The following is a 25222-nucleotide window of genomic DNA, read 5'->3' on the forward strand; positions in this document are numbered from 1 at the left end:
ATGTGACAACTAGCCCGGAAGCCCTTCTGACTCATGGGCTTTTTATTTAGAGGAGGCTCCTCTTCTTCCTCGCTGACGGTCCCATCCGAGGGTGTAGGGCTTGACAAGTGGAATACAAGCTGGATTTCAGCCCCTGCCGCCTCATCCACCCAGGATTTGGGGCAGTACACAAACTGCACCTTGCTGGTGGTGGCTCTGAAGGCAGATTTTTGAATGTTACTTCCTCTGCCTCAGTTTCAGAGATGTGCTGTTCATTTTGTTCAGTCTCAGTCTACTTAAATAGTTGGAGTTGGGGAAAAGATGGTTTAGTGGTTTTTGTCATTGAATCCATTGGGCAATGGCGAATTAATACTTAAGATAATCCACAAGCATCTTGCTGACAGTCCAAGACTGTTTTCTAGCAGAGGTTTTATTAAGGCACTTAATTTAGGGTTAAGGTCCTCCCGGACCTTATACTCATCTAAAAATGAGGAGAACGGCACCAGAATATTAAGCCCTTTTAGCCATAAATTGTATTTCTGCAATGCCATTGGTTCTTTTTATCTACATGCACTTACAATTTACTATGGTGTGTTTTATTCAGTTTCCAATGATTTACAAGCTGAAAGACCGAGTACTTGGAAAAGGCCCTGGCTAAAAACCAGTCAGTCTATTGACATAAAATCCTGTCAGGAGCGGCCTCACAAGATTTGTGGGTTTTGGCCTTTCTTGTTTCTCATCCACTATTTCTTTTCAGTATTATTCTCAGTTAAATTTTTCATTGGACATGCAATAGATTAAAATCCCATTAAAGTCTGGACTTCAACCAAACATAGCAGAAAGTCTTGACTCTTTGACGTTACCTCTGCAGATTCTTCTCTTACAGTTTTGGTAGTCCTGAATTTTGGAAGATGTGGTGGATCAGGTAATATTCTACTGTCCCCCACAAAGAGAGTGCCAGCTGGGAAAGGGCACTTCAAACTTTTATAGTTTCAGATATGTTTACTCTCATTCTAAGATAAACTTGAAATAACTTCTGCTAGGTTCTATTCGTATTCCTTTTTCATTTAGAAACTTATTATTTCCACTTCCATCTCCTGCCCTAGGTTTTTTTCCATTCTGAAATGAGTAGGAACTCTGCTTTTTTACTCACTCTTGGTATAAGCATAACTCCAGGCACAGTTGTTTCTATTATCAAACGTCTGTCTAATAATAAGTAGCATGCACTCATCACATTACAGTTTCTCAAGTACTTTTCAAATGCATTATCGCATTTAATCAACCTGAACTTTCGAGATGGCTTCTAGGATTTTCTCCATTTTTACAAACTGGAAAACTGAAGCGCCGGGTATCATGTTACCCAAAGTGTATAGGAAGAGAACCAGTCTCCTTACTTTTTATTGATTAAAAAAAAGAAATTTGTTCTCGTATTTTCCGTGGGATTAACTAGTACTACAATTTGAAAACATCCTTCCCTTGCTTAATTATGTGTAGCATAGTTCATGTGCTGGACAATATCTACATTTGTCGTTAGCCAGTGAATTTGTCCCAGTTTATTTAGAGACTCTTTGGAATGATTTAAATTCTTGGGGTTTTCAACTCAGGCTGGACAAAAGGACAATAAACAAGTCTTGGGCAACATTTGTAGTAGTTCGTGTCTCTATATCCTTTCAAAACAATCAGCCAGAGAACCTTGAATTTCTGTTTTGTTTTGCTTATCATATTACCCAACTAATTTGACATTTTCACTTTTTCTAACTTTTTTCAGGGTGTGTTGACACTTAGATTAATTCTGAGCTGCTTTTAAGGATAGCCAGCAACTAGCATATTATAGGCATTTAGTAATACATTTCAAATAAATAACTGAATTGTTTGTCACATACTTATTAACAGATTTTAAAATAAGTATCCTTAAATGCAAACAGTCCCATTATTGTTTTCAACTGGAAGGTTTTGATACAGTCTAAAGTGGTGTAGGAGGGAGCAAGGACTTTGGATCTGAAAAGATCTGGGTTTGTCTCTTCACTCTAGCATTCACCGCTAGTTACTACACTTGCCTTAAGCAATAACTTCTCTGATCTTCAGCCTCCTCACCTGCAAGTTTGGGGGTATATTTACCTACCTTGTAAGATTGCTTGCTGTAGGGATCCTTGAAACAGTGTATGCAAAGTACCTCCCACCGTACTTGATACATAAAATGTGCTCAGAGTTCATGGCCAGTACTTGGTGAAAACAGATACACCTATTGTGGCTCTGAGTTACTGCAGTTTTAAAGAGGTATTTCTGAGTGTCATTAGGTACTAAACATGTGACAGGAGTGTGGAGATATGCAGTCACTCTGCAAGATTCCTGCATTTGCTGTGGAGGCAGTGACAAAGCTGAAGTTTCTGAAGATGTACAGAGACTAATTTAATTTGTTACAGACGTGTGATTAGTGTTGAGGACTCTGGGGGGCAAGCAGTTTGGAGGTGCCGGGGAGCAGTGTAGATGAGGTGGGACATTCTTCAATCTTAACTTGCACACTGGCCAGTAAGCCAGTGGTAGGACCTCCTCCTGTGTCATCAGGAACTGTGGAAGCTGCTACCAGCTAGTGACACTCGTCAGGAGGGGAAAATTGTTAAGTGGCTGATTTGCATCATCTGAAGCAGAGTGAGATGGCAAAGTCTCTTACCCATGAAAGATTCAATATCTGTCAATATTTATAATCAAAGTCATATAGCAGTCACTTTTGATATGATTTGAGGATATGGTCCTTTTAGAATTTTTATGTAACTTAGTAGTCAAGCTCCCAAGAATCAGATTGTATGTATCTGATTAACCTTTGTATGTAAAAATCAGCTGCATAATCTGTAGCATAAAATACTCATGATGACAGTAGCAGTTCAAAAGACTGTTCTGAATTTTATGTAAGAGAGCAAAGAGCCAAAAGTAGTTAAGATAATTTTGAAGAACAGAATTTTAATTTATTATTTTTTCTTTTTATGGCTGCACCTGTGGCATATGAAAGTTCCCGGGCTAGGGGTCAAATCGGAGCTGCAGCTGCAGGCCTATACCACAGCCACAGCAACATGGGATGCCGCATGTGCGACCTATGCTACAGCTTGCAGCGATGCTGGATCCTTAACCCACTGAGTGAGGCCAGAGATGGAACCTGTATCCCCATGGTCACTATGCTGGGTTCTTAACCCACTGAGCCACAATGAGAACTCCCAGAATTTTACTTTAAAAGAAGTGCAGAATTTTGCTCTAACAGATATGAAAGCTTATTATGAAACTTTAGTACTCAAGGTAGAAGTGATGGCAAAGGCTTAGAGATGTACAATGATGGCACAGAATGGAAAGTTTAGAAACTGATCTAGACATATATGAAAACTTGATATATACGAGAGGTCATATTGGGGAAAAGTTTGAGGGCTTAGGCAGTAATGGATTTACTGTAACAGGAAAAAAGTAACATGAGATGCCTATATCATACTATACATGAAAATCAATTATAGATAAATTAAAGGCATAAATATGAAAATCACATTTTTTAAACATCGAAAAGAAGCTATTTTCTGAATGTGGGATAGGTAGGGATTTCTTAAACAATGTAAAAAAAAGTAAAGGAAAACATCGATAAATAAACCTGACGATGTTAAAATTAGATATGTCCATAATTGAAAGATACAAACAGAGTCCTCGTGTGGCTCAGTGGGGTTAAGGATCCGGCATTGTCACTACAGTGGCTTGGGTCAGTGCCATTACATGGATTTGATCCTTGGCCTAGGAACTTCTGCATGCCATGGGCTTGGCAAAAAAAAAAAAAAAAAAAAAAAAAAAAAAGTGAGCAAGAAGTAAGAAAGAGACTTAAACATATGAAGTATTCATGCACAGAATATAAAAATAAATCCTATAAATCAATAAGGAAAAAACAACCCAGTAGAAAAATGGAGACATGATTCAGGCAGCGCACAGAGGAAAGAATCCTCACACGGACAGCAATCATGAGAGCATAATGATCAGGACAATGCAGAACAAAAACTGTCAGAAGGTAGGATTTCACATCCATCAGAGTCCAAGTGTTGGTGAGGATGGAGAACTAAGAGAAATCCTGCTGCTCGTGGGAGAATGGCACTGGCACTACCACTCCGGAAAACAACTGGACAAAATCTATTACAGTTTAAGATGAACCTACCATACGCGCTGTACCTCCATTGATGGGTTTAATCCCTAGAGAAAGTCTCAGAGCACCTGCCACAGTCCTACTTGAAGTAGGAGCTCAGTAAATAGAAGTTAAGGGAAGGAAGCAAGCAAGCAAGCAAGAAAGAAAGCAAGAAAGAAAGGGAGGAAGGAAGGATGGATATTTGTGTTAATTCTGGGTGTTAAGGGACTGCTTTTTCCTTGCCTTGTGTTGTTGTAAAGCACCCTGCAGGTCCAGTGCAACTTTGGGGACCTCAGATTAGCCTCTACATCTCCAAGATTCTACTGGGAAAAGAATGATTTTCATCACTGATGAATACGTTCTGTAAATATATTTTCTTATAGGATTCAGAGTGGCGTAAATACTACGCTAACTGCATATTTTAAATGAATCTAATGTATAAAATGAGATACACTCGTACATTTTGGGTAACATAAAATATGAGTTATTACTTGGTCCCTACAATTCTATTGGCAAAGAAAGTTGAGCCCTAATGCCCCGAAAAGATAAAGTCTTTTTCAGGCATGTGAAAAGAAAATTCCACTGCTTTATGAAGAAATGGGTGTTCTTTTAAAATAGTAAATATTCATAGGCACTCAGCCAATCCTTTTATAACATATATTCCTAAGAGCATAGAAAACATGGCAGCTCTTCCCATAGTTGGAAGAGTGTGTGGTTTCCCTGGCAACAGCATCTTAGTTCCTGCTTCCAAGTACCACCTGGTGATTTCAAGTCTAACAGCTGTGCAGCCTCTACATTTCCATTGAGGAAATAAAATGCATTCATACATCATCTTATGGAACATTTAAGAAGAAACGAGCTTGCAAATTTGGGGAAGGAGGGAAAGAAGTAGCACTACATACTAGCAGAGCCAACTGAGGTTTTTAAACTCCAACTGCAGTTTTGGAAGCATGCCCGAAGCGGCCAAGGCCACTGCATTAGGGCTATGGGATTGCAAGGCAGATTTTCCATCAGACTCCAACGTTCACATAGGCCTAGGAGCCCGAGAACATTTTCTCATCCCTTATTCAAAATGTGTATGTTTAAGCGGAATTGGTACTCTCCATCCTAACAGGCATTTAAACAAAATGGTTGTGTACCTATCACCGTGATAGGTAGAGGAATATGAAATGAAGTCTTCTCAGTTTCATGATTTCCCAGTGCTCTTAATCTTACCCAAAGTATTGGGACCTTCCTGAGATCTAGTCATACTTAAAAAGCCAAATCCTATAGGGGTTACTACTCAAATGAATTTCACGGGCGCTTCTGAATTAGGTAGTTGAGTGCCAGAGGGAAAGAATTGCATTACTAGGTTGCACGGGCATAGTGAGCTAGGGGATAATTTCCTGCCTTCTCAAAACAAAAGCAAAAACAAACAAACAACACCAAAGACCATGAACAAACAACTTAAGATATATATTTAATTTTTTTCTTTTTTCTTTCTTCAATGTTATTACGATTCGACACATGTTATGGAAAATTTAGAAAAAGGAAAGAGTATATAGAAGCAAGAAAAAAAATCGCTGATGATCCTAACATTGGTAATATATTGGAAAATTTATTTTGGTCTTGTTTCCGTGTTTTTTTGCCTTTGTGCTGCATTTCAGAATTGCTCCTCAACTAATCCATCCACACTACAGTTGATTTTCTGCAGGTCCAGTGATAGTCATTATTGCTTCGAAGGAACGCTTTGATTCTGTCTGCTACAGCATTTTGAATTTCCTGCATCTCATCTTTTTTCTTCTTACTCCAGTGGCTTCATTCTCTTTTCTCCTTTTATCTTAGTCTATTCATTCTTGAATTTTCTTCCTCTGATGTGGAAGCTTGTGCTTTCATACACCTCTGTTTAGGACACCAAACAGGACAGCAACATTTCGCCCGATATTTTAGAATCTTTTCAAAGGCATCGTGTTGCTTTTGTCCTGCCTCACCCTTGGTCAGGGAGAGAGCTATCGAGCCCAATATAAATAGAGTGTACAGAATGTCCCTAGCTCTGTCCACTTCTATTCTGACAGCTGTCCCTCTCTCACTAAATATTGAAGGCTGGCGATATGCACACCTCTGTCCGGTTTCCAGGACCTAGAAGTCCTTCACTCAAACACTTCATAAATACCCGAATCCTTGCTATGGGCAGATGGTATTGTAGGTGCTGGGGATAGGGCAGTGGACAAAAACAGCTTATATAGAATAAGTAAGCTTCCATAAAATTGTGTAATTTATACAACATAGGTTGTGTGGGCAATTGTTATATTCAATTTCTGGTAAGGGAATGAGGAGATTAAGGAGGCAGCTATTTTACCTAGGGTGCCAGGGAAAGCCACCCCAGGCTGATAAGGAATATTTGAACTGATAGAATTGAGGGAAGGGGTTCCAAGTTTATCTAGAAGGAGAGAATTCCCAGCAGAGGACTCAAAGGCCTTTAAGCCATTCTGAGGTTTTTGATTTTTCTTCCCAGTGGGTTGGAATGGATACCATTCTAGGGTTCTGAGCAGCATGAAGTCCCAGAACGCCAGACAATCGGGTGTTTTAAGAAAGAGGGAGGGATCCAGTGTGTCAGATGTGGCTGACAGGGTGGGTGAGAGGGGGACTGGGAACTGACCATTGGGTGCAGCACGTGGAGGTCATTGGTGACTTTGATGGGAACTTTTTTGATGAGGTAATGAGGCTGAGAGCTGTTTGGAGTGGATTCCAGAAGGAATGGGAGGAGCTGCACAGGAGGCAGGCTCTAGGCTACTCTTGAGAAGCATTTTACTCTTAAAAGGAAGAGACGTGGGGTAGTAGCTGGAGGAGGATGTGGGACAAGGGAAGTTTTTAACTTTATTTTTAAATAGGAGAAATTATGACAGCACACTTGCATGCTGGGAAGCATCCACAGAAAGTAACCGCTCTGTGACGCAAGAGCAAGTGGCTAAGTCAGAGCAGCATCTTGAGGGAGGTGAGAGGGGCTGGGCTCGAGTGCACAAGCAGCAGGAACAGGAAGTGGCCACTGGTGGCTGAAGAGGAGGGACTGGGGTGTGGACACAGAGGGTCCTGCACGGGTGTGGAGGCACAGATGTCCTCTCAGTGTGGCTCCACTGGACTCTGACAGACTGAGGTGCCATTTGCTGTTCTGTGTCCCTGGTGCTCTTGTGCAAGGCCCTGCCCCGCCCCTCAGAGGCACAGAAGCGCAGAAGCTGTTCTCTGGCCCAGGCTGTCCTCACCACTTTGCTTTGGTAAAAGAAACACTGCCCTTATGTCCATTCTGCAGTTTAAAAAACCTTGGGCTCTGACCAGTTTAGTCACTGACAAAAGGTCATGTGAAAATAAGTGACAAGGCAGAGAACTGACCCAGGCATTTTGACAGTGTCTGGGTTCTTCCACACCCTTATCAGCTTGGACAGAGGAGCCGTCCAGAAACTCTGCTGCCATGTCTTTCTCCTGCCCTTGTCTACACTGGAGCCCAACCCCGGGGTGATTGTGTGAACCTATAGTTTTTTCAGGCACAAGTGTATCTTCACTGCATGGAGGGACCTCCAGGTGCCTATAGGGGACACCTCACTGCCCCATCCACTATGTGGAGGCTCAAGGCACCCATGAGCCCCCACCCTGTCTCCACAGCCTCTGGGGGACTATGTTTGCACGGCACCTCCCTGCCTGTTCATCTTTCCACCATCTTTCAATTAATGCTCTGCTTTTTCCTTTAGCTCTTTACATCGGGGGAGAAGCAGGTTTTTGTGCCAATTCAGTTGCCCCTGAACAGAGGAGAGTAGACTTTTGAACTTGGAAGGAACCATGCTAGGACTTCTGGTGGAACCCTCTTCTTCGTACTCTGCTTTATTCAGCTGCTATGTTGGCATCTCAGGCAGCACCTAGCATCTACTTCTAGAACTTTCTACCTCAACGCAGGAAAACACACACACACCCACACATCTGTTTTGTCCACTTTTGGAAGAAGCTTTAAGAGAAGAAGTGTGAGGGATTAGCCTGAAAACAACTTGCTATAACAAGGGCTGTCCTTGAAGTCATTTTGTGGGGCCCTGGGAGGTAGAGCTTTAGCTTGCCTCTGGCAGTTGCCCTATTTATGATGCATAGTCCCCAAATCCTACTACTTTGTATTAGGTGAACTGTACACTCTAAATGGCAGGTGTTTTCTCTTACACATTTCAGCAGACACGTGTGTTAAGTCTTTGTAAAGGATTGTGTCATGTCATGGCTAATTTGTTCAAACTCCTAATTATAATGGGGTGTTACTAAAGGTTTAGAGATATAGATGAATGAAAAGGCCATTTCAAGTACTAGAATAAGATGCATGTAAGTAAGGAGTATATTCAGATGATACTTAAACATTCCTTAAAAATTAAGGTTTAGGTTATAAAGTATTTAGAAAAAAAATGGTAAAGTTTACAGTGTTTGTATACATGTGTATATATGCATATGCCTATACAATTATATATGTGCGTGTGTATGTGTGTGTGTGCGTTTGTGTGTGTATATATACATATATATATATAATGTTTTCAAGGAGTTCCCTGGTGGCCTAGTGGGTTAAGAATCTGGGGTGGTCACTGATGTGGCGCAGGTTCAATCCCTGGCCCAGGAACTTCTGCTTACTGTGGGTGCTGCCAAAAAAAAATTTTCAGAACCAGACTCTGATGCTCCTATGTCTCAGAAGCACACCCCCAGAAAACACCTTGGAAGCAAATATGTTTAATTCTGTCCCCTCACAGAAAGCTTTGCAGGGGTGCCTACTGTAATTTGCTGCCCTTTGCAACTTCTTTCCCCAAAGGTCCCCTTTCTTTGCAGAAAAGCTTGGTCATGGGTATGAGGGAAACCAATCATTTTGGCAGGATGAGATGATGACTTTGCTGAGATTTCCATACCTGTTGATCATGTGTAAGGGGGGTGTGAAGGTGGAGGATTAGGCAAAAGCTAGAATTAGTCATATGAATTATGTGCTTGTTTGGACACTGGGCCACTTCTGCCCTGATCAGTGCCAGCCAATCCTGCAGACAGCTTCAACACCACCGCTCTCTTTCTGTCCCACTCGTATAAAATTCCATGCCAAGGTACAAACCACAATCCTCCCTTTCTTGGTTTTTCATGCAAAAACTATTTTAGAATAAATTTAAATGTCAAACCTTCAAGAACTTTGAACAGAGGAGACTTCAGCTCACTCCCTTCACAACATGGCTAAAACGTTAAAAAAAAATTCTGGTGAAAGTGCTAACATTTTAGAGGTCTGTATTTTTCACTGAATTTAAGTTCCAGAGAGAAACAAAATCGCTAGTTGGAGGAATAGGATAAAAGAAGAAACAGTGAGGGAAGCATGAATATCAACAGCAGTGCTTTCATGCCCAGGAGAGGTCCCAAGGCCCTGGGTGCGAATGATGTTGCAACACAGCTTTATGCAGTAGGTCAATAAACACGCAGTCCCCACACCATTTAAAATATTCAACACTGACCTAAGTAGGCACATACAGAAAATGACCCTCCAGGCAGATGTTTATGAAGCTACACATAGAACACATTGCAGGAAGAACTTGATGATTCCCCCCCCCCCAATATTTTAATTTTATATTTTTGCTTTTTAGGACCACACCTGGGGCATATGAAAGTTCTCAGGCTAAGGGTTCAATTGGAGCTGTGGCTGCTGGCTTACACCACAGCCACAGCAACACCAGATCTGAGCTGCATCTGTAACCTACACCACAGCTCATGGCAACACTGGATTCTTAACCCACTGAGTAAGGCCAGGGATGGAACCTTCATCCTCATGGATACTAGTCGGGTTCTTAACCCACTGAGCCACAGCAGGAACTCCTCCCCCAAATATTTTATTACGGCACACATTTCAGATGAAACATCCTTCCAGTGTTCATAGTCTGAGCAACAGAATCAGTCCTAGGTAGCAGGAAGAACTTCCTTCAGGAGTTCTAGAAGGTGTTCTTTATTTAACAGATGTTTATTGATCACAGAAGGCAGGAAGTTCTATGACATGTCCCGAGGTGCAACGAGTTTACCTCATGGTAGAGATTAAGGCAGTCTGGTCATCAGAGAATTTAAGAGAGTGTTTGTATAGCCGGATGAGAAAGGTGGAAAACTCTGGGGAGGACAGAGAAGGTCAGAGTTTTGATTTCAGCATTAACAGACAGAAAATGAGTATCCAATCTGAAAAGGCCTTGAGGCAGAAGCAGTTGAACCGGGTGCGTGACTTATGCAGTATCTAATCGAGTGTTTCCTAAGCCATGGAATGTGTTCCTTTGGACTCCTTCGAGAAACTGAAGAAGGTATTGGGCCCAGAAACAGCCAACTACCCGTAAACTCTCACACAGACGGTCAGGAATTCGAAGTGTGTGTCCGTGGACTTCCTAGTTCAATGGAATTCATTTAGATACATTTTCCATGGTTAATGTGTTATAATTGTTTACACACCTTGTCTTCTCTACTAGAATATAAGCATTTTTAGGACATAATTGCTTTATGTTTTACCTTTTATTCAAACCCCTCTCTGTTTAGAAGTGTGTTCTTGTATCAAAGGCACTAAAAATGTGGACTGTTACCGAAGTCGCTATTTAGGCATTAGGGGAATATAGCATCTTCCACATGTCAGTCAATTGAGCATCTTCCTCACAATTTTTGCGGTACATGTTTACTCTACCTGTATTACGATTTATTACCTATAGCAGCAATGATAGTAATTTTTGGTGACAGAGCACTAAATATATCATATTTCAGAATGAGCATGTTATTTTCACTACATTTTCTTTTTCTGGCCACACCCTCGGCCGGAGGTTCTGGGGCCAAGGATTGAACCTACACCACAGCAGTGACAATGCTGGATCCTTTACCCACTGAGCCTCCAGGGAACTCCTTCACTAAATTTTCTTTCAGCCTAGCTTACACCAAGGAGAGAGTTCCAGTTTATTTCTGGTGAATCTTTAATACCTCTCTGATATTTGGAGATCTTCCTTTGGAACTAATGTAGAGGCTTCTGTAGGCAGCAGTATCTGGATATAAGTGAATAACGTTGCTTTCTTTTTTTTTTTTCATTATGTTAGGTCTTATGGAAAGTGATACTAGTTTTCTATTTACAGAAGGGACAAAAATCTTTTGACAAAAGAGTTAGAATAAAAAGAGCTGATTTAAAGAAAAGCAGCTCATTGGTTATCTACTGCTGTGTTAACAAACTCTCCCAAAACATAGAGACTTAAAAAACAATCGAATGCCTTATTAGGGGTTTGTGAATTGGCTGGGCTCAGCTGGGCAATTCTTCTTTTCCACATGATGTCTGCTAGGATCATTCCTGTGGCTTGAGAGCTCGGCTGGGGCTGGAAGGACCAGGATGGCTTCAGCCATGTGTCTGGCTGCCCAGCTGGAGTGGCCAGAATGGCTGCAGCTGGCTGAGCCCATCTCTTTCTGTGTGGTCTCTCATCAAACACTAGTCTGGCCTGAGCTTTTTTATTTGTCTTTTTTTCTTTTTAGGGTTGTACCCGCAGCATATGGAGGTTCCCAGGCTAGGGGTCCAGTCGGAGCTGTAGCCACTGGCCTATGCCAGAGCCACAGCAACAGGGATCTGAGCCCCGTTTGAGACCTATACCACAGCTCACGGCAATGCGGGCTCCTTAACCCACTGAGTGAGTGAGGCCAGGGATCGAACCCAAAACCTCATGGTTCCTAGTCGAATTCATTAACCACTGAGCCAAGACGGGAACTCCTGGCCTGGGCTTTTTTATATTGTGCATGGATCCCAAGACAGTGAAAAAAAAAAAAAGCTACTACGTGTCTTAAGGCCTGGATCTGGAACCCACAAGGAAGCCACAGGACAAGTCTAGATTCAAGGAGGAAAGAAACAGACTTTGCATGTTTTGGGAGAGATTAGTGGCACATGTCTTCAGAGGTGGGAGAATCTTTGGCAAAAATCTTACAAACAATGTTAAATAAATAAACGATAAGACAAGTTGTAGCAGATGTAAAAATTGTGAAAGTGTGACTCACATGACTGATATTTAGAAGGTGTTTAATTAACCCAAATATTACACTAGCCCTTCAGTCAGGTCTTTTAACATTTTTTAGTACCTAGTACATATTCAGCACAGGCCTCCACATAAAGGGATTAAAGGAAAAAAATTTTTAAAAAGTACAAACTTGCCCTTGAACTGCTCACATTCTAATAAGGGAGACAGGGGTGTCCTCTGTAAATAGGTACAACAAAATAATCGTGAATTGTGTTGCAGTAAGGGGTTTAAAGTGGAGATTCTGGCATTTTATGTCACAATTTGAGTGCAAATGCATCTTCTTGGACCCATGACTTTGATCAGATTCTTGAGAAAGTTTGAGATCCTAAAAGGACATAAAAACCACTGAGTGAATTGAGGGACACAGCGGCGTGATGCCCAGAGATGACAGCTGCCGACTATAGTGGTCAGAAAAAGACTGCACAGCAGCGGTAACGCTTACGCATGGGAAGGAGGGATGATGGCGGAGGAATTGGCTCAGGTTGGAAGCCAATTAGATGTGGCGAGGCGGGGAAGGGTGGGATGGGTGGAGGGGAAGAAGGAGGAAAATGGTGCAAGAACCTAGGAATGTGGGAGTTGGAGCAATGAGGCGAGGGAGAAGCCAATTCGGGGATGGCTGAATTCTCCAGCTGGGGCGAATGGTAGAAAGGAGGAAGGGGTGGTTTTCTGGGAACATCTTTCCCAAATTGTTTTTTCCAAGTTATAATTGAAGTGCCCATTGGCTGATACTAGTCAACAATTGGAAAGGCGGAGCCAGAACTTACTACCCTGTGCCAGGCACCTTGATAGGAATTGGGTATAAAGCAGTAAATATGCTGAGAAAGGTGATGCTTATGGAGCTTCCATTCTAGTAGAGTGGGGGCAGGGGGAATGTGGGAGGGAGGCAATTAACATGTCAAAGAGTTCAAATCAATTTTACCTAATACCGAGTGCCAAGAATAAAACAGATTTGCTTAGTGGGATAGAGAGGGTTGGGGCAGCTCCTTTTTCTCGGATGGTATGTTAGTGGAAGGCAGCTTTATGAAATATAACTCTAGGAGTTCCTGTTGTGGCTCAGTGGTAATGACCTGACTAGCATCCATAAGGGCTCAGTGGGTTAAGTATCCGGCTCTTGCTGTGAGCTGTGGTGTGGGTCGCAGATGCAACTCAGATCCCATGTTGTTGTGGCTGTGGCATAGGCAGGCAGCTGTAGCTCCGCTTTGACACCTAGTCTGAGAACTTCCATATGCTGCACATGCAGCGCTAAAGAGGAAGAAAAGAAAGAAAGAAAGAAAAGAAATGTAACTGTAAGCTAGGAAGGAGGACTAGCTGATGAAGGTTGGAGAGTTACACCAGCTGGAGGTAGTGCAGCTACCTTTGCAGTGTAATGTGCTCCCACCCAGAGAGCAAGATCATGGGCAGGGGCTCCTTCCCCACCGCCTCCACCCACAGACATCTTAATCTTCCCTACCTCACAGTTGAACCATGTGGAGTAGAGAATGAGACCAGAGGAGTGGAGCCTTCAGAGAGTGTGGAACCACAGGAGAGAGGGAGAGGATGTGGGGAAGACTGGCCAGAGGGAGCTACTCACCATCCACCATGCGGTGGCCACATGGGACCCCCGAGAGTGAGGGATTGAGACCTGCTCCCATAGTTAGTACCTAGGAGTGAGTTAACCGATCTAGAGTGCCACCCTCAACTCCTTGCCACACTTTGGATGCTGTACAGGGTGGACTCTGTCACTGTATGGGATGGGTTATGTCACCTGGACTTGAGTGACGACCCGACTCTACAGCATGTTGGGTTTGGGGAGGCAGTGGGAGGACACCATCTTCCTTCACCACCCACAGCTGGGGTCTAGACCCTTGGGGGGATGATGGGTTGAGAACAGAGTTGCCTCTGGATCAATCTCTACCAGAGAGACTGTCCTCTGATCGTTCTACTCCACCCACACCAAGGTTTATTTAATTTTTGAGAAGATTATTTTTTTAGTCACTTATTTCTGAACATACCTCCCCCCACCCATGAAGAATGTGTGCTATGTTAAGTCAATCAGTCTCCGTCAGTGATCCTGACCACATAGACTTTGGCCGGTGCCAGGATGTCCCTCTAGATTTAAGATGAACAGGGATAAATTAATTCATGACATGTGTTGAAATGATAGGGTCCCATAAAATAAAACCTTCAGTGATTGGAACATATCATCATTTTAGAGCTTACAAGGATTTCAAATATTGGATTGGCAAAAAAAAAAAAAAAAAAAAAAAGAAAAGAAAAGAAGAAAAGAAAAAAAAAGAATTTAAATGATTGGGTCTCATATTTTTTTTTCTTCTTCAAACCTTTGTTAAAATGTAATTTAAAAACCATAGCCTCTGAGTGTTCCTAGAGTCTGTGGGCAGAAGAAGCAGCAAAGAGCCAGTCTGCTTGCCACAGCTCTAGACTCATTCCGAGAGAAGAGGTTTGGGCTTGGGAATAATTTTAAACCATTATTTTTCTGCCATTTGCTGTTATCACCCTGATCCAACCCATAAACTGGGGCGTTACTCAAAATACAAAATAGTCTTAGGGAAGAATTCTCCATCAAACACAGGCACAAAAGAGGACCCTAAAATGCTAAACTCTTTAACACATGACAGAAAAGTTGGAGAAAATGTGGGCTTGGTATCCTGGGGCTGCTGTCTGTCTTTATCCCGTTGTTTGTGACCTTGACTCTTTGAATCATGACGTAAACCCATGGAATCAAATCACTGACATGTTTATGGCTCTCTAGCCCCATTTGGTGGTTATTAATACCATCGAGGTGGCAAGGACATTTTCAATACACAATGCCTCCTGTCAAGAGAAAATGAAAACCTTCCAGTAAAGTCTCTAGAGCCCTGGCAGTGGGCTTTGTCCTAGGTTCACAGACTCTTCAATGTGGGGATCTGAACAATTCACCCTAAACTTAATATAAGGGAGGGAAAGATAACAGTGTTGGAATCCCTGCGTTTGGTGACAGAATGCAACTCTCAGTATGACCCCTGCCAGTAATAACCATACAAACAATAGCAGTTATCTGGTACTTCCTATATTCTAGGGACTTTTGTAAGTAAGCGCCTTGCCTGCACTAACCCATTTAGCCCTCACAATAGCCATTGATGCTGTTCCTACCCTACGAGGTGGAAACTGATGCCCCTGAGAGGTCACATCTGAGACGTGGAGGAGACAGGATAGGTGTTGGCGCTGGCAGGTGAGTGACAGTGATGACAGAAGTGAGGAAAGTCATTTGGGAAAAAGCTGCCCTGTCTTGGAAGTCACTGTTAACCCTGAGGGGAGGGAGTGACGTCTACCTCCCAGCCCCAGCCCCTCAAAGCAGCCCAGCTCCACCCCACCAGGAGGAGAAGGGGCCAAGGACCAGGAGAGAGGCTGTGCGGGGCGGGGCGGGGGGGGGGGGCTGAGACTCTTCTCGTGTACAACTGCGCCTCCCCGAATCGTAGAATGCTTGAGCTGGAAGGATGGACGGGGTCACACGGAACTCCCCCATTTTGCAGAGAGGTCCCTGGGTGCCACACAGACTTGAAACCAGGTTACAGGGTCGCATTTTCTTTGGTCCTAAGAAAACCAACTTTCAAGCGGCAGTTAACTGAGAAGGCATCTGCAGCCCCATTTGAGTCTTTCTCTACCTCCTGTTCCTGACTGAGAGGAGTGATGAGGATAAAGGTTAGGATAAAGGGAAGGAGATCCCATCAGATTTTATGGAGGAACAGCAAGGAGACCTTCAGGCAGGACTTATTTATAGCTCTCTGGGGTGTATGGATTTGTGTTTAGGGGTATGGACATTCGGGAGCTGTGATGCTTACATTCTTTTAAGGTTCTTAGAAGGTGCCCTGGAGGAGTCATTAGTTTTCATTTTGATGCTAATAGGAAAAGTCACAGTTCCTCACAAAGGTGCTGATTGGTACTTTTGTGGGGCGCTGCTAACCTGGGCATCCTGTGGGGCTCCACATTTTGGACATGGAATCATCACTGTTACCTGGACTCTTGGGTTTTTGTTTTTGTTTTTGTCTTTTTAGGGCCACACCCACAGCATATGGAGGTTCCCAGGCTAGGGGTCAAGTCAGAGCTCCAGCTGCTGGCCTACACCACAGCCACACCAGGTCCAAGCCAAGTCTGTGACCTACACCACAGCTCATGGCAATGCTGGATCTTTAACCCACTGAGTGAGGCCAGGGATTGAACCTGCGTCCTCATGGATACTAGTCAGATTCGTTTCTGCTGAACCACAGCAGGAACTCCAACCTGGACTCTTTGGATGGGAACTGAGGGTCCAGTGAGGTAGGTTGTAGGGAAGGCACTCTTCACTGCTGCTGTCTTTTACCCGAGCTTCTCATGACTGTGCCTACAAAATCATCCCCTCTTCTACCTCCTAATTATGCCTCTGGGTCCTTTACAGGAAGGGTGACATTTTTCTCTTGACAGGCAGTATTATAGCACAGAACTGTCCTGGTCACTCTTTATTGCTTGTAATAACTATGAACTCTCTTACAAGATGCCTAGAGCTTCATAAACATATATTGATGGCTCTATTTTATCAGTCTTGAAACGGTCAAGGTCACAGACAATGTACCTGAGGAAGAAGACAGTGAACACATTATTATAAATAGATGTGTAACTTGAAGATGACCCTTACAGATGTGGGCACATTAGTTGGCCTTCGGAAGGAAGGGATGACATGCGATAATAATTTTATTTTACTTAGGGAATTCTCCAGGTGTATGCTAAATGCTTGCTGTGTTTAATGTGATGGACATCTTGGCATGTCCCAGGTTTAAACCTTTATCATAGTTATTTCATGATGATGAAAAGTGAGTTAAAAGGTAAGAATGGATAAGTAAAGAGGTCCTACTGTGTAGCACAGGAACTACAGCCAATCTCTTGGGATAGACCATGATGAAATATAATATAAGAAAAGGAATGTGTGTATGTGTGTGTGTGTGTGTGTGTGTAGTGAATGACTGGGTCACTTTGCTGTACAGCAGAAATTGGTACAACGTTGTAAATCAACTATCAACTATTTATCTTTAGTAAAAAGATAAATTTAAAAAAGGTAAGAATGGATCAAAAGCACAGTTTGGACAGTCAAAAGTTGGCATAAGATACATAATTTCAAGTTAGAAAATCAAAGTGAAACATAAGAAGGATGCATCTTATGTTTTTGTCATTCAGAACTAATAAAATATAAGCACTGGGGGGCCCTTTTAGGTAGGAAGTTGAAATATTAGTACTGAATCCCATTTCCTTGCCTCTTGGTCTCTCATTCATCCTCAACAGGTATATTTTAACAAGAGAGCATCTAGACGTTACATCAGTTTTGTTATTTGGTGCTCAAAAATGTCCCTAAGGCCTCGGTTTAGACTTGGTTTAGCCTTGGCCGATGGTTTGTGGTTAATAGACCTCAGAACCCTCAGCATCTGAGGAGAGAGAAAAGCAGCAGAAACATCTGTAGCATCAGAAATAGTGACAGTAGCGTTCCCTGGTGTGCATACACACTGGTGTTAACCCTTTCAGTATCCTGTTTAGACAAGTATTCTAACCATCATGTACAGGGTTGAGAATTCAGGCAGGGAGGTTAGACCTTAATGAACTCCTCTCAGAATTGCAATTTCTTCATCTGTAAAGAAGGAATTACTATTAGTACTTATAATAATTAATACTGCCCTGACTTTTTTTTCCCTCTGAAGATTAAATGAATAATGCATGTGAAGAACTCAGCACAGGGCCTATTTTATGGTCACTCATTATCACCATCATCATCATTGTCCCACTTTTCAGGTGGAGCAGCTCAGGTTCAGAGATTCAAAAAGCTGGAGTTCCCGTCGTGGCTCAGCGGAAATGAATCTGACTAGGAACCATGAGGTTGAGGGTTTGATCCCTGGCCTCAATCAGTTGGTTAAGGTTCCGGCGTTGTCGTGAGCTGTGGTGTAGGTCGCAGATTCGGCTCGGATCCTGCGTTGCTGTGGCTGTGGCCTAGACTGATGGCAACAGCTCTGATTAGACCCCTAGCTGGGAACCTCCATATACCGCAGGTGCGGCCCTCCACGGCCCTAAAAAAGACAAAAAGACAACAAAACAAAAACAAAAAACAAAAAGCTGGGAAACAGAAGGCAGGAAGCTCCCAAGGAGGCGCCTGTCTCCTGAACTCCTGCTGATTTACGGCCCAGCACCACATTGCATTAGGAAGTGTTGCTTGGTGGGAAAGGAGGACATGGGAGTGAGGCTTAGCCTTTGGCCAGGAATCTAACTCATCTAACTCTCACTTTGGGAAGAGGTGAAAGGGACGTGGGGAAAAACAGTTATTTATAGATGGGGCCTCAGGGATCTTGACTAGCTGCTTGTAATTGGCACTCTCTTCTCTTCAGTGTTCCTTCCTTCTCCCAACAGTGTTGTCCTATCTATGTGGCATGGTGGCCTGACTCTAGAAAAATGTTTCTTAGGTCATTCATGCAGGTCCACTTTCTCTGAACTCGCTTAATTCTCTTGGCAACTAAAAGAAGGGAAAAGAGATAACCTACCAGTCAGGTACCAGTCAAATATTTCTCCCCTCTTATGTTGTAGAGACCCAGGTGCTTTGCTTGTCTGCACACATAGACAATTTATGCAGCTTTATTTGTAGCACCTTGTGGATAAGGCATGGTAAGCTGTTCTTGACTAAGAATCACCCCAGTTAGAAGTGTCACATTATAAGCAGTTACTCTGGTCTTCCATCTGTTTAGTTCGTTTCCTGAAGCATGGGTACTGTGCAGTACCCCACCTCTTGCAAAAATTTTCAAGGAGAGATGTTTTTTGAGGTTGAAGGTTACTTTGTGTGATATTCAATAAATCTATGTTTTGCACTCTTGTCTATTTGAGTGTTTTTAGGAAAAAAAATTGTTTTGCAGTATAACCTCTTGGAAGGGCTTGGTGAACACAACACTCACTGGCATATAAATGCTTTTCCCTCTGTGATTCTCCCTTGCATTAGATTTAGTTGTTTGCATGTTTGCTTTCCCTCTGTTGGAGCAAAAGCTTCTTGCAGGCAAGGACAAGGCTTACAGCTCTTTGCTTGTACATGGGACAGAGCACTACTCAGTAGCACTTGCCTCTTGATGGTGGATAGCTATGGACTGACTTGGGCTCAACCTTCTTATGACAAATGAGTGAAAAGGAGAAGGGAATTCTGGTCTTGATTCCAAAAGACAGAAATAATTTTAGCAAGTCGGGTGCCTTTGGCAGTCGTTAATTGACACCAGTGTAGGATGTGGAAGGGGTCAAAAGGGAGAGAAAAACAGGGAGAGGGTAGAAAGGTGCAGAAGGACCTAAAGATAAAATAGAGGCTAGGCCAGGCAATGTGGTTTATGTCATCAGTTATGTGTCCCAGTTCCCAACCCCTGTCTTGGACCATTGTGCTCTGCCATTATGTAACCCAACTACAAACATCTTCATTTACTTATGTATTTTTAAAGCTTCATCAAGAGAATGGATTTCAAATGAGAAAGAAGTGGGGGCTGAAACGACTTAGGTGTCACTCTTTTTCCTTAGCCAGGTCAGGGGTTCCAGGATTAGCAGGGAGCTGGAGATGGGAAATCTGGCTCTCTAATTTCCCAGGCCAATGGTTGAGGCCAATGTGTTTCCTTTATAGAGACATTTCTAAAAAGGAAGGAAGGTACAGGAAAAGAGAGAAGGAGACATAATGGGTTATCGGTAAAGTTAGACGAAATTTTTTTTTTTTTTTCAGCCACACCTACAGCATGTAGCTGGACCAGGGACTAAACCCTCACCACTGCAGTGACCTGAGTCACAGCAGTGACAAAGCCAGATCCTTAACTGCTAGGCCCCCAGGGAACTTCAAGAGGAAACATTTTTAAAAAGTGAAATACCTAGAGTTCCCATTGTGGCTCAGGGGTAATGAAACCAACTAGTATCTACAAGGATTCGGGTTCGATCCCTGGCCTTGCTCAGTGGGTTAAAGGATCCGGCGTTGCCATGAACTGTGGTGTAGGTTGCAGAGTTGGCTTGGATCTGTCATTGCCATGGCTGTGGTGTAGGCGGGTGGCTACAGCTCTGATTTGACCCCTAGCCTGAGAACGTCCATATGCCATGGGTGTGGCCCTAAAAGACACACACACACACACACACACACGAAACACTGGTTGCAAGAGATAGATTTGATTTTTGTTGTAACAGAGAGCAAGAGCTTCTTTTTATTCCCAGAGATGAATACAATTCATTTGGCCTCTTCTGTATACACATAGCATTAGTCACCTCAGGTCCACTGCCAGCATTTCTGAGTCGACTCCATTCCGGACTGTGGGGACGATGAGCAATGCAGCCTTTCCCTCTTGTTACCATTGTCTTCCATCTGTGGCACTTTCTGTCACTTAGTTTCCAATTTGCTTGAAATAGTTTTATTTACTCTAAAGTAGGATGGTGCTTATGTTGCCCATGCCGGCTCTGCAGCTCCATCATCCCAGAAGATGCTGTCAGCACAGTATTAGAGAATAAAAAGCTAACAGGTGGAATCGGGAAAAGCCAGCAGCATGCACAGATGGCAGTGGGAAAAAAATTTAACTTTATTCTGCTTCAGGCATTCTTTGTATTTCCATACTTTTGCTAATGTGGCACAAAGATACTATCTATACTCGTGGGAGAGGCACGAGTAGAATTTGATTTTAGTGATTTGGTTCCAGCATTTGTTTTATCCTCCCATGAAATCTGTTACCTGCTTTGCTAAGAAATAACACAATAGGTTTAAAGCTCTGCAGACTGGTCCAAAGGCTCAGTTCAGTTCATGTTTATTGCCTCCTTATTGTGTATATAACACTGTGGTTATAAAGATGATAACAGCGTAGTTCCTCTTAGGTTAGCCAAGAGAGACAAAGGCAAAGGAAGCCTGGGCTCAGATTGAGACACTGCCTATGCTTCATAATATTTTTGGAAGAAATGAATCAAGTGCTAGATTTCTTGATCAGTACCAACAATCCATTTTGGCAAGAGGTGGAGATGGAAGGCCAAATGGGTAAGTTGGAAAAAGGGGAAAATTTGGTGGTGATGCTGTGTTAGAATTATAAGAGACTGAAAAGAACTTTTTATATTGAAAAATTTCAGACTTGGAAAAGTTAGAAAAATAGTACAATGAGTTCCTATATACTCTTTACATAGATTTACCAATGGGTAACATTTGGTTACACTCATTTGTACTGTGTGCAATTTTTTGAACTATAAAGTAAGTTGCAGACAGGACATTTAACCCTTCAGTTTTTAATAGGTATGATCACACCATTAAACAATAATCCCATAATGTCATCTAATATGGAATCCATATTCAAATTTCCCTAGTTGTCTCAAATATGTCTTATAGATTTCTTTTCTTCCCCAATTCGTGATTCGACCAAGGTTCATGTATTGCATTTAGTTGTTGCATCTCTTAGTCTCTTTGGATTTATATTTTTGTTTTGCATTGTTCCATGACATTGAATTTTTGAAGAATTTAGGCTGGTTATATTGAAGAATATTCCCTGTGTAGAATTTATCTGATTATATCTTCATGAATAGATTCAGATTAAACATTTTAGCAAGATGTAGTGTGACAGCTTTAAATTGAGGGTTTAGGGACTTCATGGGCGTATGGGTATGTATCTGTATTCCACCGGGGGAGGGTTTTAACTTTATCAAACTTTTAAAGGTCCTATAAGCTCCCAAAGGTTAAGAATTGGGCTAGAGAAGGAGGAGTAAGGCATTATTAGCAGGAGGTTAATAGGTCTTCACTTTACAACGAAATCTTCTTAAACCATTAGATATTTTGTGAATTTTAAACTCCATTTTAACTAGTATTTTTATTTTTCTACTATTCAGCATGGGGACCAAGTTACTCTAACATGTATATGCTTTTTTTTCCCCCACCCTTTGTTCTGTTGCGATATAAGTATCTAGACATAGTTCTAGATGCTACTCAGCAGGATCTCCTTGTAAATCCATTCCAAGTTGTATCTGATAACCCCAAGCTCCTGATCCCTCCCACTCCCTCCCTCTCCCCCTGGGCAGCCACAAGTCTATTTTCCAAGTCCATGATTTTCTTTGCTGTGGAAATGTTCACTAGTATTTTTAAAAACAATGCTATACATGGTAAAACATCTAAATAACACAAAAAATATTAGAGTGAACATTGTCTTCCTGACTCAGTTTTGCAAGTTCCATATCCTTCTTGGCAAAGGTAACCTGCATTCCCAGTTTCTTGAGAATCCCTCTAGATAGTCTCTGTGCAGGTGAGTATATATGTGAATATTTTTACTTTTGTTTAATCATTTTACACAAATGGGAGAATTTTGCAGAGGAAGTGTGCCCTAAGTGACATTCCACCTCATATATCTGAAGTGAAAAAGTCAACCTCGTATATCTGATGTGAAAAAGTCAGCTACACATACTTGGCAAACTAATAACAACAGCAACAACAACAGCAAAACAAAGGAAACCAAAGCAGGAATTGGTGCTGGTGATCTCACCTGCCATTCCACTCAATGACTGAACAGGAAATGGACATGCCAACCCTTGTTCCTTCAGCTGGACTCCCTCTTGGCGAGTGCACAGCCCTATGCTCAGGGTGAGGCTAGCTTTTTATTTTTGTTTTACTATGTTAAGAACACTTAACATGAGATCTACCCTCCTCACAGTATTGTTAACTGCAATACAGTATTGTTAACTGCAGGCACCATATTGTACAGCAGACTAAGTCTGCAACTTAGTCATCACGCATCACTTTATATATACCTGGTGATTTGCAGTTCCTCCCTTCCCCTTTGCCAGCCCCTGGAACGTCCATCCTAGTCTGTGGAGTTGACTATTTTAGATACCTCATAGAAATAGAATCGTGCCCCCTGTGATTGGCTTATTTCACTTAGTACAAAGCCCTGGCGTTTCATCCATGTTGTCACTTGTTGCAAGATTTCCTTCTCCTTTATGGCTGAAGAGAGTTTGGCTTTTTTTTTTTTTTCCCAAATATTCCCCAATCTAGTTTATTATTTTTATTTTGATATATCTAACACTGAACATCTATTGTAATCAGGGCACTTGTATCAGTTATTCAGAAACATTAACACCAATTACAGATCTATCCATATGCTATCACTTATATGTAGAATCTAAAATATGGCACAAGTGAACCTACCTACAGATCAGAAACAGACTCACAGACACGGAGAACATATCTGTGGTTTCCAAGGGGGAGCGGGAAGGAGTGGGATGGACAGGGAGTTTGGGGTTGGTAGATGCAAACTATTCCATTTAGAATGGATAAGCAATGAGGTCCTGCTGTACAGCACAGGGAACTATGTCAAATCATTTGTGATAGAACATGATAGAAGATGATATGAGAAAAAGGAGACATATATATATATATATATATATATATGATTGGGTCACTTTCCTATACAGCAGAACTTGTGAAAACATTGTAAATCAACTCTACCGTAATAAAAAAAATTAAAAAACACAAACATATCTTAGGAATTAAAAATATGGAGACAAAGGGAGAATTACAAGTAAATAGCTACAGAAAAGTAATCTGCACCTTTTCATGTACCTTTTAGCCATTTGTATGTCTTCTTAGGGAAAATGTCTCTTCAAGTCCTCTGTCCATCTTTTAGTTGGATTGTTTGATTTTTTTTTACTATTGAGTTGTAGGGTTCTTTATATATTTTGGATATTAACCTTTATCAGATAGATAGTTTGAAAATATTTTCTCCCATTCCATAAGTTGTCTTTTCATTTTGCTGATTGCTTCTGCTGTGCAGAAGCTTTTTAGTTTGATGTAGGCCCACTTGTTTATTTTTGCTTTTGTTGCTTGCACTTTAGGTGTGATATCCAAGAGACGTTTTTAAGACTTTGTCTATCACAAACATGGCCCCTAAATGACAGCCAGCTTCATCTGATGTGCAACTGAAGAACTAGGAATGCCTTTCAAAGCCAAAGGCAACACTGGCTCTGTGCAGGATTTACCAAGAGAGGGTTTGTGAGCCTTCGAACTGGCATTGCTCTGAGGGGTCTCCAAGGGACCCTGGGACTGCAATTCCAGCCTTACTCCCTGACTTGAGAGTCCGTGTAGAGTGGCACCCCCTGCCCCTGGTTGAGCTCTGCGCTTTCTGCAAAGTTAACAGGATATCTTTGTTGTTCTATACCAGCATTTACAGATTTACTGTATTCTTTTAAATAGCTACGTAATATTCTATTATATAAATGTGTCAGAATTTGTTCAAAACTTGTACTCTATTGATGGATACTTAGATTGTTTTCAGACTTTTGCTGTTACTATTATAATACTGCAAGGAATGATGTATCTTTTTATAATAATACCTTTTGGGGTGCTTGCCTGACCGAGTGACCACAGGAGAACAATTAGAGTACTTTTGCTGTGTTTATTGAAAATAAGGACTTTGTTTTCTTTTTTGGTTGCTTTTGTATTGAAACCATTTTGATCCTAACTCCTATGATTTTGACTTTTCAAAACTGAGTTTAAAAGATCTTAATTACCCTTTAAAAAATCCTAATTACCATAGTTTTAAAATCCACTTAATGGCATTAGGCTTCCAAAAGATGGCTTATATTTCTAGTGGTTCATGTTTATTCAACAAATATTTCTCGAGTGCCTCTACGTGCCAGGGATAATATTAAGGGTTTGAGATTTTATGCCTCCTCGTATCATTGAAGTTCTGCTGATATTTAAGAAGTTTTTTTGTTTTTTTTTTTTTGTTTTTTTTGGTCTTTTTGCCATTTCTTGGGCCGCTCCCGCAGCATATGGGAGGTTCCCAGGCTAGGGGTCGAATCGGAGCTGTAGCTGCCAGCCTATGCCAGAGCCACAGCAACGCGGGATCCGAGCCACGTCTTCAACCTACACCACAGCTCACGGCAATGCCAGATCGTTAACCCACTGAGCAAGGCCAGGGATCGAACCCGAAACCTCATGGTTTCTAGTCGGATTCGTTAACCACTGGGCCACGACTGGAACTCCCCGGTACTGAGTCTTTTGAAGCAAGGACATGCTATGCCTTTCCATTTGTATGAGTCTTTTAAAAAATAG

The 25222-nt window shown here is 42.0% G+C and overlaps 1 long non-coding RNA gene across 4 annotated transcripts in view; it reads left to right on the forward strand.

The window, feature by feature from the left end:
• Nucleotides 20241–25222, forward strand: part of LOC106510390 — a 262228-nt gene continuing 257246 nt past the window's right edge. For all 4 annotated transcript variants that reach the window (XR_002344176.1, XR_002344175.1, XR_002344174.1 and 1 more), the window contains exon 1: nucleotides 20241–21169. This is a non-coding gene — a long non-coding RNA (uncharacterized LOC106510390). The remainder of the gene's footprint in view (nucleotides 21170–25222) is intronic.

The sequence above is a fragment of the Sus scrofa genome, chromosome 5 (genome assembly GCF_000003025.6).
Source record: "Sus scrofa isolate TJ Tabasco breed Duroc chromosome 5, Sscrofa11.1, whole genome shotgun sequence".
In the NCBI taxonomy this organism is placed as follows: Eukaryota; Metazoa; Chordata; class Mammalia; order Artiodactyla; family Suidae; genus Sus; species Sus scrofa.